The sequence below is a fragment of the Triticum aestivum genome, chromosome 3A (genome assembly GCF_018294505.1).
Source record: "Triticum aestivum cultivar Chinese Spring chromosome 3A, IWGSC CS RefSeq v2.1, whole genome shotgun sequence".
Lineage (NCBI taxonomy): Eukaryota > Viridiplantae > Streptophyta > Magnoliopsida > Poales > Poaceae > Triticum > Triticum aestivum.
The window spans coordinates 649,014,175-649,031,878 of record NC_057800.1 but is presented as its reverse complement, the minus strand read 5'-3'; positions in this window follow the sequence as shown (position 1 = coordinate 649,031,878).

Here is a 17,704-nt window from a genome sequence, read left to right as displayed (position 1 = left end):
ACAAGCCAAGTTCTATAATGAAAGATTCCCACTAGTATATGAAAGTGACAACATAGGAGACTCTCTATGATGAAGATCATGGTGCTACTTTGAAGCACAAGTGTGGTAAAAGGATAGTAGCATTGTCCCCCTTCTTTTTATTTGGCCTTTCTTTTTTTATGGCCTTTCTTTTTTTTGGGACAATGCTCTATTGAATGATGATCATCACACTTCTATTTATTTACAACTCAACAATTACAACTCGATACTAGAACAAAGTATGACTCTATATGAATGCCTCCGGCGGTGTACCGGGATATGCAATGAATCAAGAGTGACAAGTATGAAATAATCATGAACAGTGGCTTTGCCACAAATACTATGTCGACTACATGATCATGCTAAGCAATATGACAATGATGAATGTGTCATGATGAACGGAATGGTGGAAAGTTGCATGGCAATATCTCTCGGAATGGATATGGAAATGCCATAATAGGTAGGTATGGTGGCTGTTTTGAGGAAGGTATATGGTGGGTGTATGATACCGGCGAAAGGTGCGCGGTATTAGAGAGGCTAGCAATGGTGGAAGGGTGAGAGTGCGTATAATCCATGGACTCAACATTAGTCATAAAGAACTCACATACTTATTGCAAAAATATATTAGTCATCGAAACAAAGTACTACGCGCATGCTCCCAGGGGGATAGATTGGTAGGAAAAGACCATCGCTCGTCCCCGACCGCCACTCATAAGGAAGACAATCAATAAATAAATCATGCTCCGACTTCATCACATAACGGTTCACCATACGTGCATGCTACGGGAATCACAAACTTCAACATAAGTATTTATCAAATTCACAACTACTCAACTAGCATGACTCTAATATCACCATCTCCATATCTCAAAACAATTATCAAGTGTCAAACTTCTCATAGTATTCAACACACTCATAAGAGAATTTTATTATTCTTGAATACCTAGCATATTAGGATTTTAAGCAAATTACCATGCTATTTAAGACTCTCAGAATGATATAAGTGAAGCATGAGAGTTCATCTATTTCTTCAAAATAAAACTACCACCATGCTCTAAAAGATATAAGTGAAGCACTATTGAAAATGACAAACTACTCCGAAAGATATAAGTGAAGATCAATGAGTAGTCGAATAATTATGCAACTATATGAAGACTCTCTAACATTTAATAATTTAAGATCTTGGTATTCTATTCAAACAGCAAGCAAAGCAAAATAAAATGACATTCTAAGAATGGCAAACATCATGTGAATAAGCAAAGACTTAGGATCAACCGAAACTAACCGATAATTGTTGAAAAAGAAAGGTGGGATGCCAACCGGGGCATCCCCAAGCTTAGACGCTTGAGACTTCTTGAAATATTATCTTGAGGTGCCTTGTGCATCCCCAAGCTTGAGCTTTTGTGTCTCCTTAATTCCTCTCATATCACGGTCTCCCTAAATCTTAAAAGCTTCATCCACACAAAACTCAACAAGGACTCGTGAGATAAGTTAGTATAAACCATTGCGAAAACCTTATCATACTCTTCTGTAGCAAATCACTAAAATTATTATTCAACATTGCATACTAAATTCCTCTGCATATTTAATAGTCCTATCCTCAAATAGAATCATTAAAGAAGCAAACATATGCAAACAATGCAAACATAACAGCAATCTGCCTAAACAGGACAGTCTGTAAAGAATGCTGCAACATTCATACTTCCCTAGCTCCAAAAAATATGAAAGAAAATTCCCACTGTATTAAATTTATCAAAGATTAATATGCAAAAGGTTTCAACATTTTATCACATTCTGAATTTTCTAGGGAATTATTGCAACAGCGGTAAACTTTCTGTTTTCAAACAACAACATGTATACTTGTAACATAGGCATAGTAAAGGCTATCAATGCCACTTTTATTGAAATAAAAGATGCAAAACATTATTATAAATAATAGCAAGCAAATCCTAACAAAATAAATTGACGCTCCAAGCAAAACACATATCATGTGGTAAATAAAAATATAGCTCCAAGTAAAATTACCGATGAACGAAGATGAAAGAGGGGATGCCTTCCGAGGCATACCCAAGCTTAGGCTCTTGGCTATCCTTGAATATTACCTTGGGATGCCTTGGGAATCCCCAAGATTAGGCTCTTACCACTCCTTGTTCCATAGCCCATCGAATCCTTACCCAAAACTTGAAAACTTCACAACACAAAACTTAAAGTAGAAAACTCGTAAGCTCCGTTAGTATAAGAAAATAATTCACCACTTCAAGGTACTGTAATGAACTCATTCTTTATTTATATTGGTGTTAAACCTACTGTATTCCAACTTCTCTATGGTTTATAAACTATTTTACTAGCCATAGATTCATTAGAATAAGCAAGCAACACACGAAAAACAGAATCTGTCAAAAACAGAACAGTCTGTAGTAATCTGAATCAAACGTATACTTATGGAACTCATAAAATTCTCAAATAAATTGCTGGACCTGAGTAATTTATCTATTAATCATCTTCAAAAATAATTAACTAAATATCACTCTCCAAATAAAAATGGCAGCAATTCTCGTGAGCGCTAAAGTTTCTGTTCTTGACAGCATGATCAACAAGACTTTCCCCAAGTCTTCCCAAAGGTTCTACTTGGCAAAAACACTAATTAAAAGCATAAAACAACATCTAAACAGAGGCTAGATGAATTATTTATTACTAAACAGGAGCAAAAATCAAGGAATAAAAATAAAATTGGGTTGCCTCCCAACAAGCGCTATCGTTTAACGCCCCTAGCTAGGCACGATGATTTCAATGATGCTCATATAAAAGATAAGAATTGGAACATAAAGAGAGCATCATGAAGAATATGACTAGCACATTTAAGTCTAACCCACTTCCTATGCATAGGGATTTTGTGAGCAAACAACTTGTGGGAACAATAATCAACTAGCATAGGAGGGTAAAACAAGCATAACTTGAAAGCTTTAAGCACATAGAGAGGAAACTTGATATTATTGCAATTCCTACAAGCATATGTTCCTCCCTAATAATAATTTTCAGTAGCATCATGAATGAATTCAACAATATAACCAGCACCTAAAGCATTCTTTTCATGATCTACAAGCATAGAAATTTTATTACTCTCCACATAAGCAAAATTCTTCTCATGAATGATAGTGGGAGCAAACTCAACAAAATAACTATCATGTGATTGAAAATTAAGATCAAGATGACAAGTTTCATGATTATCATTACTCTTTAAAGCATACGTGTCATCACAATAATCATCATAGATAGGAGGCATGCTTTCATCATAGTAAAATTGCTCATCAAAGCTTGGGGGACAAAAAATATCATCTTCATCAAACATAGCTTCCCCAAGCTTGTGGCTTTGCATATCATTAGCATCATGGATATTCAAGGAATTCATACTAACAACATTGCAATCATGCTCATCATTCAAATATTTAGTGCCAAACATGTTATAGATTTCTTCTTCTAGCACTTGAGCACAATTATCCTTTCCATCATACTCATGAAAGATATTAAAAAGGTGAAGCGTATGAGACAAACTCAATTCCATTTTTTATAGTTTTCTTTTATAAACTAAACTACTGATAAAACAAGACACTAAAAGACTCGATTGCAATATCTAAAGATATACCTTCAAGCACTCACCTCCCCGGCAACGGCGCCAGAAAAGAGCTTGATGTCTACTACACACCCTTCTTCTTGTAGACGTTTGTTGGGCCTCCAAGTGCAGAGGTTTGTAGGACAGTAGCAAATTTCCCTCAAGTGGATGACCTAAGGTTTATCAATCCGTAGGAGGCGTAGGATGAAGATGGTCTCTCTCAAGCAACCCTGCAACCAAATAACAAAGAGTCTCTTGTGTCTCCAACACACCCAATACAACGGTAAATTGTATAGGTGCACTAGTTCGGCGAAGAGATGGTGATACAAGTGGTATATGGATAGTAGATAAAGGTATTTGTAACCTGAAATTATAAAAACAGCAAGGTGACGAATGATAAAAGTGAGCGTAAACGGTATTGCAATGATAGGAAATAAGGCCTAGGGTTCATACTTTCGCTAGTGCAAGTTCCCTCAACAATAATAACATAATTGGATCACATAACTATACCTCAACATGCAACAAAGAGTCACCCCAAAGTCACTAATAGCGGAGAACGAATGAAGAGATTATGGTAGCAACCTGCGCTTTGGGTAACTCTTGGAGGGGCATTCGAGTTCATATTCCTCGGCCGCAAGGACTTCAGTCCATCTGTCAGCTAGCAAATCTTGATCAGCTTGAAGCTGCTGCTACTTTTTCTTAAGGCTATTTGCCGTGGCTATAAGCCGGTGCTTGAATCGCTCTTTCTCGACGGGATCCTCCGGCACGAAAAATTCGTCATCGTCGAGGCTTGCCTCGTCTTCGGAGGAAGGCATGTAATTATCATTCTCCACCTCTCTATCTGCCGCTCTCCCGGGAGGGCTGGCTTCTCCATCCTCCTGCTCTAAATCTTGCTGGAGGGGATTGTTGTCGTCTTTGGCACTGTCCGGAGTGCTATTATCTCTTGTGCTGATGTCACCGCTTTTGCTTTGGCGAGACTTAGAGCGGCGCTGCTGACGTCGGCACTTGGGTTGCTTCTTGGAGGGGTCATCCTCCGCTGTCTCGTCGCCATTACCTTCTTTGGGTGTGTCCACCATGTATATATCATATGATGAGGTGGCTGTCCAGTGCCCTGTGGGCAGTGGTTCCTCTTCGTCTCTGAAAGTGCAACTATCCTTAGGTGGTTTTGGTAATTCATAACAACATATAGCTCATTGAGCTAATACTATTCCAAGATAATTATTTCAGGAAAGCTCAATGATTGGCATGGCATGGATGTGAAAGTGGAACCCTCAAAATGCTAAGGACAAAAGATTGGCTCAAGCTCAAAAGCTCAAGACTCTTCATTTTATATTTTAGTGATCCAAGATCACATTGAGTCTTTAGGAAAAGCCAATACTATTAAGGAGGGATGAGGTGTTGCTTAATGAGCCTCTTGCTTCATGTGCTTAATGATATGCTCCAAAATACTCAACTACTTTCCCATATCCACATATGACCTAAACCCTAAGCCAAACTCGGTCCTACCGATTCTTCCTATCCGGCGCCACCGAGTTTCACTTGTCATTAGCCACTGCCAAACCCTAGCAATTCGGTTCTACCGATAAGGATCTCGGTCTCACCGAGATGGGGTTGCAAACTCTCTGTTTCCCTTTCGTAACTTTTCGGTCCCACCGAAAGAGCGAATCGGTCCCACCGAGATTGCAATGTAAACTCAGTGTTTCCCCTTTGTAACTTTTCGGTCTCACCGAGTTCCACTCGGTCTCACCGAAAGAGCAAATCGGTCCCACCGAGTTTGCCTGACCAACTCTCTGGTTAGCTAATTACCAAATTCGGTCTCACCGAGTTTGTGTAATCGGTCTCATCGAGATTACGTTATGCCCAAACCCTAACCATATCGGTCCTACTGAGTTGCATATCAGTACCACCGAAAATCACTAACGGTCACTAGGTTTACATTTTCGGTCCGACCGAGCTTGTTGATTCGGTCCCACTAAGATTGGAAAACTGTGTAACGGTTGGATTTTGTGTGGAGACTATATATACCCCTCCACCTTCTTCTCATTGAGAAAGAAGAGCCATCAAAACACACACACCATTCCAACTCATATGTTCTGAGAGAGAACCACCTACTCATGTGTTGAGACCAAGACATTCCATTCCTACCATATGAATCTTGATCTCTAGCCTTCCCAAGTTGCTTTCCACTCAAATCTTCTTTCCACCAAATCCAAATCCTATGAGAGAGAGTTGAGTGTTGGGGAGACTATCATTTGAAGCACAAGAGCAAGGAGTTCATTACCTACACACCATTTGTTACTTCTTGGAGAGTGGTGTCTCCTAGATTGGCTAGGTGTCACTTGGGAGCCTCCGACAAGATTGTGGAGTTGAACCAAGGAGTTTGTAAGGGCAAGGAGATCACCTACTTCGTGAAGATCTACCGCTAGTGAGGCAAGTCCTTTGTGGGCGATGGCCATGGTGGGATAGACAAGGTTGCTTCTTCGTGGACCCGTTGTGGGTGGTTGCTTCTTCATGGACCCTTCGTGGGTGGAGCCCTGTGTGGACTCACGCAACCGTTGCCCTTGGGTGGAGGCCTGTGTGGACTCGCGCAACCGTTACCCTTCGTGGGTTGAAGTCTCCATCAACGTGGATGTAGGATAGCACCACCTATCCGAACCACGGGAAAAACATCCGTGTCTCCAATAGCGTTTGAATTCTCCAAACCCTTCCCTTTACATTCTTGCAAGTTGCATGCTTTACTTTCCGCTGCCAATATACTCTTTGCATGCTTGCTTGAATTGTGTGATGATTGCTTGACTTGTCCTAAAATAGCTAAAATCTGCCAAGAACTAAAATTGGGAAAAGGTTAAGTTTTTATTTGGTCAAGTAGTCTAATCCCCCCCTCTAGACATACTTTCGATCCTACAGTCTCCTGCATCGTCGTCCATACCATTGATGTCTTCGGAGTCGAAGTCGAGCATGTCGGTCAAATTGTCGACAGTGGCTACTAAGTGGGTGGTGGGTGGGCAGCGAATTTCTTTGTCATCCGCATCCCAATCCTGCCGAACATAGTTCGGCCAGGACTCTCCTGACGGGGAGAGAGACCTTAATGAGTTCAGTATGTCGCTGAAGGGCGAGTGCTGAAAGATATCCGCGGAGGTGAACTCCATGATCGGCGCCCAGTCGGATTCGATAGGCACGGGTGCAGGCGGTTCGGAGTCCGTGGCCGGGGAAGATTCCAATAGTTCGGCGTCACGGCTCCCATGAAGGGTAAGGTCGATACTCGGCTCGATCGCTGCTAAGAGTATGGCCTCCGTGGCGGGGTCTATCCACCCGTCCATGGATGGCGCGATTGGCTCCAAATTGAGGGTTGGAGTGGTTGCCGGTGCGATCTCCTGAACACTGTCCGATGGTAGAGCTAAATCATGCTCATCATGACCGTGCGGCGCACTCGGCAGGGGCTCGAATCCGTCGAAGATCAAGTCTCCGCGGATGTCGGCCGTGTAGTTCAAGCTTCCAAACCTGACCTGGTGGCCAGGGGCGTAACTCTCGATCTGCTCCAGATGGCCAAGCGAGTTGGCCCACAGTGCGAAGCCGCCGAATACAAAGATCTGTCTAGGGAGAAAAGTCTCACCTTGGACTGCATCGCTATCGATGATCGAAGGAGCCATCAAGCCTAACAGTGACGACACAGAGGAACTCTCAATGGAAGCAGCAATGTCGGTGTCAAAACCGGTGGATCTCGGGTAGGGGTCCCGAACTATGCGTCTAAGGTGGATGGTAATAGGAGGCAGGGGACACAATGTTTTACCCAGGTTCGGGCCCTCTTGATGGAGGTAAAACCCTACGTCCTGCTTGATTATTCTTGAGAATATGAGTAGTACAAGAGTTGATCTACCACGAGATCAGAGAGGCTAAACCCTAGAAGCTAGCCTTTGGTATGATTGTATGTTGTCATACGGACTAAAACCCTCCAGTTTATATAGACACCGGAGGAGGCTAGTGTTACACAAGGTCGGTTACAAAGGAGGAGATATGCATATCCGTGTTGCCTAGCTTGCCTTCCACGCCAAGTAGAGTCCCATCCGGACACGGGACAAAGTCTTCAATCTCGTATCTTCATAGTCCAACAGTCCGGCCAAAGGACATAGTCCGGCTGTCCAGAGACCCCCTAATCCAGGACTCCCTCAAAGACCATTGAGGTATTATTCAAATAAACAGAGTAACCATTATTCTCCTTAAATGAATAACCGTATGGCGATAAACATAATCCAATCATGTCTATGCTCAACGCAAACACCAAATAACAATTATTTCGGTTTAACACCAATCCCGATGGTAGAGGGAGCGTGTGATGTTTGATCACATCAACCTTGGAAACACTTCCAACATATCATCATCTCACCTTTAGCTAGTCTCCGTAGCCTTTTATTTTGAATTACTAACACTTAGCAACCGAACCGGTATTTATTACCCTGGTGCTACTAGGAGTACTAGTAAAGTACACATTAATATAACGTATATCCAAAATACTTTTGTCGACCTTGCCAGCCTTCTCATCTACCAAGTATCTAGGGTAGTTCTGCTTCAGTGACCGTTCCCCTCATTATAGAAGCACTTAGTCTCGGGTTTGGGTTCAACCTTGGGTTTCTTCACTAGAATAGCAACTGATTTGCCGTTTCATGAAGTATCCCTTCTTTCCCTTGCCCTTCTTGAAACTAGTGGTTTAACCATCAACAATTTATGCTCCTACTTGATTTCTACTTTTGCAGTGTCAAACATCGCGAGTTGCTCAAGGATCATCATGTCTATCCCTGATATGTTATAGTTCATCACGAAGCTCCAATAGCTTGGTGGCAATGACTATGGAGAACCATCACTATCTCATCTGGAAGATTAACTCCCACTCGATTCAAGCGATTGTAGTACTCAGACAATTTGAGCACATGCTCGACGATTGAGCTTTTCTCCCTTAGTTTGCAGGCTTACGAAACTTGTCAGAGGTCTCATACCTCTTGACGTGGGCACTAGTCTGAAATTCCAATTTCAGTCTTTGGAACATCTCATATGTTCTGCGACGTTTCAAAATGTCTTTGGTGCCACAATTCTAAACCGTTAGTATTACGCACTGAACTATCACGTAGTCATCAAAACGTGTATGTTATATGTTTCCCAACATCTATAGACGATGCTCGAGGTTCAACACACTGAGCGGTGCATTAAGGACATAACCCTTCTGTGCAGCAATGAGGACAATCGTCAGTTCATGGACCCAGTCCACATAATTGCTACTGTCAACTCTCAACTAAATTTTCTCTAGGAACATATCTAAAACAGTAGAACCAAAGCGTGAGCTACGACATAATTTGCAAAGACCTTTTGACTATGTTCATGATAATTAAGTTCATCTAATCAAATTATTCAATGAACTCCCACTTAGATAGACATCCCTCTAGTCATCTAAGTGATACATGATCCGAGTCAACTAGGCGTGTCCAATCATCACGTGAGACGGACTAGTCATCATCGATGAACATCTTCATGTTGATCGTATCCACTATACGACTCATGTTCGACCTTTCGGTCTTCCGTGTTCCGAGGCCATGTCTGTACATGCTAGGCTCGTCAAGTTAACCTAAGTGTATTGCGTGTGTAAATCTGGCTTACACCCGTTGTATGCGAACGTTAGAACCTATCACACCCGATCATTACGTGGTGCTTTGGAACAACGGACCTTAGCAACGGTGCACAGTTAGGGGGAACACAATTCTTGATATTTTAATGAGGGATCATCTTATTTATGCTACCGTCGTTCTAAGCAAATAAGATGTAAAAGCATGACAAACATCACATGCAAATCATAAAGTGACATGATATGGCCAATATCATCTTGCGCCTTTGATCTCCATCTTCGAGGCGCGGCATGAACACCATCGTCACCGGCATGACACCATGATCTCCATCATCATGATCTCCATCATCTTGTCTTCATGAAGTTGCCTCGCCAACTATTACTTCTACTACTATGGCTAACAGTTAGCAATAAAGTAAAGTAATTACATGGCGTTTTCATTGACACGCAGGCCATAAATAAATTAAGAAAACTCCTATGGCTCCTTCCGGTTGTCATACTCATCGACATGCAAGTCGTGATTCCTATTACAAGAACATGATCAATCTCATACATCACATATATCATTCATCACATCCTTTTGGCCATATCACATCACATAGCAAACCCTGCAAAAACAAGTTAGACGTCCTCTAATTGTTGTTGCATGTTTTACGTGGCTGCTATGGGTTTCTAGCAAGAACGTTTCTTACCTATGCAAAACCACAATGGTGATATGCCAGTTGCTATTTACCCTTCATAAGGACCCTTTTCATCGAATCCGATCCGACTAAAGTGGGAGAGACAGACACCCGCCGGCCACCTTATGCATCAAGTGCATGTTAGTCGGTGGAACCAGTCTCACGTAAGCGTACATGTAAGGTCGGTCCGGGCCGCTTCATCCCACAATGCCGTCAGATCAAGATAAGACTAGTAACAGTAAGCAAATTGAACAAATTATCGCCCACAACTGCTTTGTGTTCTACGAAAGTGAGATCTGATAGATATGATAAGATAATATTTTTGGTATTTTTATGATAAAGATGCAAAGTAAAGAAAGAAAAATAAATGGAAAAGGAAATAGCTTGTTGACGGAAGATTAATATGATGGAAAATAGACCCTGGGGCTATAGGTTTCACTAGTGGCTTCTCTCGAGAGCATAAGTATTACGGTGGGTAAACAAATTACTGTTGAGCAAATGATAGAATTGAGCATAGTTATGAGAATATCTTGGTATGATCATGTATATAGGCATCATGTCTGAGACAAGTAGACCGACTCCTGCCTCAATCTACTACTATTACTCCACACATCGACCGCTATCCAGCATGCATCTAGAGTATTAAGTTCAAAAGAACAGAGTAACGCTTTAAGCAAGATGACATGATGTAGAGGGATAAACTCATGCAATATGAAATAAACCCCATCTTGTTATCCTCGATGGCAACAATACAATACGTGCCTTGCTGCCCCTACTGTCACTGGGATCTCACGGATACAGAAAGTTACGGTGGTGGAATTAGGGTTTTGGCTCCGTATCTGGTAGCTTGGGGGTACGTAGGTATATATAGGAGGAAGAAGTACGTCGGTGGAGCAACATGGGCCCCACGAGGGTGGAGGGCGCGCCTAGGGGGTAGGCGCGCCCCCTACCTCATGCCCTCGTGGGTGCTTTCTTGACGTAGGGTCCAAGTCCTCTAGATCATGTTCGTTCCGAAAATCACGTTTCCAAAGGTTTCATTCCGTTTGGACTCCGTTTGATATTCTTTTTCTGCGAAACTCTGAAATAGGCAAAAAACAGCAATTCTGGGCCGGGCCTCCGGTTAATAGGTTAGTCCCAAAAATAATATAAAAGTGTATAATAAAGCCCAATACTGTCCAAAATAGGATATAATATAGCATGGAACAATAAAAAATTATAGATACGTTGGAGACATATCAAGCATCCCCAAGCTTAATTCCTGCTCGTCCTCGAGTAGGTAAACGATAAAAACAGAATTTTTGATGTGGAATGCTACTTGCCATAATTTCAATGTAATTGTATTAATTGTGGTATGAATATTCAAATCCGAAAGATTCAAGACAAAAGTTCAATATTGACATAGAAATAATAATACTTCAAGCATACTAACTAAGCAATTATGTCTCTTCAAAATAACATGGCCAAAGAAAGTTATCCCTACAAAATCATATAGTCTGGCTATGCTCCATCTTCACCACAGAAAGTATTTAAATCATGCACAACCCCGATGACAAGCCAAGCAATTGTTTCATACTTTTGGTGTTCTCAAACTTTTTCAATCTTCACGCAATACATGAGCATGAGCCATGGACATAGCACTATATGTGGAATAGAATGGTGGTTGTGGAGAAGACAAAAAGGGAGAAGATAGTCTCACATCAACTAGGCGTATCAACGGGCTATGGAGATGCCCATTAATAGATATCAATGTGAGTGAGTAGGGATTGCCATGCAATGGATGCACTAGAGCTATAAGTATATGAAAGCTCAACAAAAAGAACTAAGTGGGTGTGCATCCAACTTGCTTGCTCATGAAGACCTAGGGCATTTTGAGGAAGCCCATTATTGGAATATACAAGCCAAGTTCTATAACGAAAAAAAATTCCCACTAGTATATGAAAGTGATAACATAGGAGACTCTCTATCATGAAGATCATGGTGCTACTTTGAAGCACAAGTGTGGAAAAAAAGATAGTAGTATTGTCCCTTTATATATATTTTTTGGCCTTCCCTTTTTTTGGCCTTTCTTTTTTTTATTTTTTTGGGACAATACTCTATGAATGATGATCATCACACTTCTATTGATTTACAACTCAATGATTACAACTTGATACTAGAACAAAGTATGACTCTATATGAATGCCTCCGGCGGTATACCGGGATAGCAATGATGCATGAGTGACTTGTACGAAAGAATTATGAACGGTGGCTTTGCCACAACTAAACTGTCAACTACATGATCATGCAAAGCAATATGACAATGATGGAGCGTGTCATAGTAAACGGAATGGTGGAAAGTTGCATGGCAATATATCTCGAAATGGCTATGGAAATGCCATGATAGGTAGGTGTGGTGGCTGTTTTGAGGAAGGTATATGGTGGGTGTATGATACCGGCGAAAGGTGCGCGGTATTAGAGAGGCTAGCAATGGTGGAAGGGTGAGAGTGCGTATAATCCATGGACTCAATATTAATCATAAAGAACTCACATACTTATTGCAAAAATATATTAGTTATCGAAGCAAAGTACTATGCGCATGCTCCTAGGGGGATAGATTGGTTGGAAAAGACCATCACTCGTCCCCGACCGCCACTCATAAGGAAGACAATCAATAAATAAATCATGCTCCAACTTCTTCACATAACGGTTCACCATACGTGCATGCTACGGGAATCACAAACTTCAACACAAGCATTTCTCAAATTCACAACTACTCAACTAGCACGACTCTAATATCACCATCTCCATATCTCAAAACAATTATCAAGTATCAAACTTCTCATAGTATTCAACACACTCATAAGATTTTTTTTATTAATCTTGAATGCCTAACATAGTTAAAGAAAATTACCACGCTGTTTTGTAGGACTCTCAAAATAATCTAAGTGAAGCATGAGAGAACAATAGTTTCTATAAAACATATCCACCACCGTGCCCTAAAAGATATAAGTGAAGCACTAGAGCAAAAACTATATAACTCAAAAGATATAAGTGAAGCACATAGAGTATTCTAACAATTTCCGAATCATGTGTGTCTCTCTCAAAAGGTGTGTACAGCAAGGATGATTGTGGAAAACTAATAAATAAAGACTCAAATAATACAAGACGCTCCAAGCAAAACACATATCATGTGGTAAATAAAAATATAGCTCCAAGTAAAGTTACCGATGGAAGTAGACAAAAGAGGGGATGCCTTCCGGGGCATCCCCAAGCTTGGGATTTTAGGTGTCCTTAGATTATCTTGGGGTGCCATGGGATCCCCAAGCTTAGGCTCTTGCCACTCCTTGTTCCATAATCCATCAAATCTTTTACCCAAAACTTGAAAACTTCACAACACAAAACTTAAAGTAGAAAATCTCGTGAGCTCCGTGAGCGAAAGAAAACAAAACACCACATCAAGGTACTGTAATGAACTCATTATTTATTTATATTGGTGTTAAACCTACTTTATTCCAACTTCTATATGGTTTATAAACTATTTTGCTACCCATAGATTCATCAAAATAAGCAAACAACACACGAAAAACAGAATCTGCCAAAAACAGAACAGTCTGTAGTAATCTGTAGCTAACGCAAGTTCTGGAACACCAAAAATTCTAAAATAAATTTCGGTACGTGAGTAATTTATCTATTAATCATCTGCAAAAATAATTAACTAAATAGCACTTTCCAAATAAAAATGGCAGTAATTCTCGTGAGTGCTAAAGTTTCTGTTTTTTACAGCAAGATTAAAAAGACTTTCCCCAAGTCTTCCCAACGGTTCTACTTGGCACAAACACTAATTAAACACAACCAAAAAAGAGGCTAGATAAATTATTTATTACTAAACAGGAGCAAAAAGCAAGGAATAAAAATAAAATTGGGTTGCCTCCCAACAAGCGCTATCGTTTAACGCCCCTAGCTAGGCATAAAAGCAAGGATAGATCTAGGTATCTTTAGTTGGTAATTCTTCAATGAGACATCTATCACCTTTAAGATTTTCTTTCCTTTTATCAATTATCAAACTTCTAGGCACAAAATCGAAACAATCATTAGTAGCAAACTGTTCCTTAATGATAGCTAAAAGATTGGGATGAATACTTATAGATTTGAGATCTGCAATTTCCTTGCTAGAGGATTCACCCTTATTTTTAGGAACATACATAAGCTTGGTAATTTTAGTTGGAGGAATTGGAGTATTCTTTACAGAAGAAAAAGAGGTTCCCAAGTTGGTAATGATACCCACAAGTTTATCGATTCTAGTGGAATCCTGATTTATTCTTTAATTAACTATGGGTTCCTTCTCCTTAATATTTTTCAAAGTGACTCCTACTTTAGATCCATATTGAGTAATTTGGTTGTGGATATTTTTATCCAAATTTTCAATTAACTCTACGGTAGCAACTTTATTTTCAATAATTTCAAGTTTTTGCATTACATGCTCCAAAGTTAACATAGTTCCATTAACCAAAAGAGGGGGTGACCCAAACAAATCTATCATAGCATTATAGGAATCAAAAGTGTGGCTACCCAAGAAATTCCCTCCGGTAATGGTATCAAGGACATATCTATGCCAAGGAGTAGTGCCTACGTAAAAATTGTGGAGAAGAACAGAAGTAGATTGCTTTCTAGTAGATCTATTTTGAGCATTGCAAATTTTATACCAATCGTCTTTTAGATTTTCTCCTTCCCTTTGCTTAAAATTAAGAACTTCATTTTTGGGAGACAATGGAGAAGATAGGGGACTAGCCATAACGACAAGCAAGCAATCCAACACACAAGCAAACAAGAGACGGGTAAAAAGAGGCAAATAGAGAAAGAGAAGGAGGACGGAGAGAGAGGGCGAATAAAACGGCAAGGGTGAAGTGGGGGAGAGGAAAACGAGAGGCAAATGGCAAATAATGTAATGCGGGAGATAAGGATTTGTGATGGGTACTTGGTATGTTGACTTTTGCGTAGACTCCCCGGCAACGGCGCCAGAAATGGCTCGTTGTCGGGAGTCCAAATCTTGACTTGACCTTGCGTAAGCCTCCCTGGCAACGGCGTCAGAAATCCTTCTTGCTACCTCTTGAGCACTGCGTTGGTTTTCTCCTGAAGAGGAAAGGGCGATGCAGCAAAGTAGTGTAAGTATTTCCTTCAGTTTTTGAGAACCAAGGTATCAATCCAGTAGGAGGCCACGCACGAGTCCCTCGCACCTAGACAAACAAATAAATCCTCGCAACCAACGCAATAAAGGGGTTGTTAATCCCTTCACGGTTACTTACGAAAGTGAGATCTGATAGATATGATAAGATAATATTTTTGGTATTTTTATGATAAAGATGCAAAGTAAAGAAAGCAAAATAAATGGAAAAGGAAATAACTTGTTGACGGAAGATTAATATGATGGAAAATAGACCCCGGGGCCATAGGTTTCACTAGTGGCTTCTCTTGAGAGCATAAGTATTATGGTGGGTAAACAAATTACTGTTGAGCAATTGACAGAATTAAGCATAGTTATGAGAATATCTAGGTATGATCATGTATATAGGCATCACGTCCGAGACAAGTAGACCGACTCCTGCTTGCATCTACTACTATTAATCCACACATCGACCGCTATCCAGCATGCATCTAGAGTATTAAGTTCAAAAGAACAGAGTAACGCTTTAAGCAAGATGACATGATGTAGAGGGATAAACTCATGCAATATGAAATAAACCCCATCTTGTTATCCTCGATGGCAACAATACAATACATGCCTTGCTGCCCGTATTGTCACTGGGAAAGGACACCGCAAGATTGAACCCAAAGCTAAGCACTTCTCCATTGCAAGAAAGATCAATCTAGTAGGCCAAACCAAACTGATAATTCGAAGAGACTTGCAAAGATAACCAATCATACATAAAAGAATTCAGAGAAGATTCAAATATTCTTCATAGATAAACTTGATCATAAACCCACAATTCATCGGTCTCAACAAAAACACCGCAAAAGAAGATTACATCGAATAGATCTCCATGAGATAGGGGATAACTTTGTATTGAGATCCAAAAAGAGAGAAGAAGCCATCTAGCTAATAACTATGGACCCGAAGGTCTGAAGTAAACTACTCACACTTCATCGGAGAAGCTATGGTGTTGATGCAGAAGCCCTCCGTGATCGATGCCCCCTCCGGCGGAGCTCCGGAAAAGGCCCCAAGATGGGATCTCACAAATACAGAAAGTTACGGCGGTGGAATTAGGGTTTTTGCTCCATATATGGTAGTTTGGGGGTACGTAGGTATATATAGGAGGAAGAAGTACGTCGGTGGAGCAACATGGGCCCCATGAGGGTGGAGGGCGCGCCTTAGGGGGGGGGTAGGCGCGCCCCCTACCTCATGCCCTCATGGTTGCTTTCTTGACGTAGGGTCCAAGTCCTCCGGATCATGTTCGTTCCGAAAATCATGTTCCCGAAGGTTTCATTTCGTTTGGACTCTGTTTGATATTCTTTTTTTGCGAAACTCTAAAATAGGCAAAAAACAGCAATTCTGGGATGGGCCTCCGGTTAATAGGTTAGTCCCAAAAATAATATAAAAGTGTATAATAAAGCCCAATAATGTCCAAAACAAGATATAATATAGCATGGAACAATAAAAAATTATAGATACGTTGGAGACGTATCAATTATCCAAAGAGAAGTAAGCAACTAAGCTTGGGGATGCCCCTAGTGGCATCCCCTCTTTCTTCCAACGACCATCGGTATTTTACTTGAAGCTATATTTTTATTTGTCACATACTATGTGTTTTGCTTGGAGCGTCTTGTATGATATGAGTCTTTGCTTGTTTTTTTTGTGTTTTTGTCTTGATTCCTTGCTGGACACACATATTTTAGAGAGCCAAAATTATGCCATGACTTGCTAGAATTGCTCTCTATGCTTCACTTAAATTTTTATGAGCTATGGATTTGCTCTAGTGCTTCACTTATATCTTTTTGAGCACGGTGTGCTTTAGTATTTTTTGAAGAAATGATCTCTTGCTTCACTTAGATTTATTTGAGAGTTAGTAAAATATTTAAGAAATTCTCTCTTGCTTCACTTAAATCAATTTGAGAGAAAGAAATATTATGCTCATGGTCTTCACTTATATTTGTTTGAGCTTATCAAAAGCAACACGTGAAAATTAGTTCCAAAGTGATAGATATCCAAGAAGGATATAATAAAAACTTTCATGAAGATCATTGGAAAATAAACTTGATTCTTAGTAATATTTTGAGATATGCTGATGTGATAAGTGAGTCATGTTGATGAGTAATTATGCTTTAGTTAGAATATTGGTGTTAAGGTTTGTGATTCCCTATGCAAGCACGAAAGTCAATAGTTATGCAATGAAATTACATCCTACTTGTGGTGCATTATTCGATGTTAATTATGCTTAATACTCGCTTATGAGATTATTCGTTTCTTGGTTGGTCGCTTCTCAATCTTTGCTAGCCTTCATTTTGCACTAAGTATGATCACTACTTGTGCATCCAAAATCCTTTAAACCAGTTTTTCCACGTGAGCCCACTATACCTACCTATATGCGGTATTCTTTTGCCGTTCTAAGCAAATTTGTATGTGCCATCTCTAATATCCAAAATAAATTTCTCTTTTGTGTGCTCGTACACTCATGAGGCGGTGAGGGGTGGCTAATATTTTCCATGCTAGATGTGTTATTCTCACGATGAGTGTTTATTCACTTGTCATTGCACGAGAGTAAGGCAAAGGTATTAGGGATGCCCAGTCTCTAAATTAAAAATGAATTTACT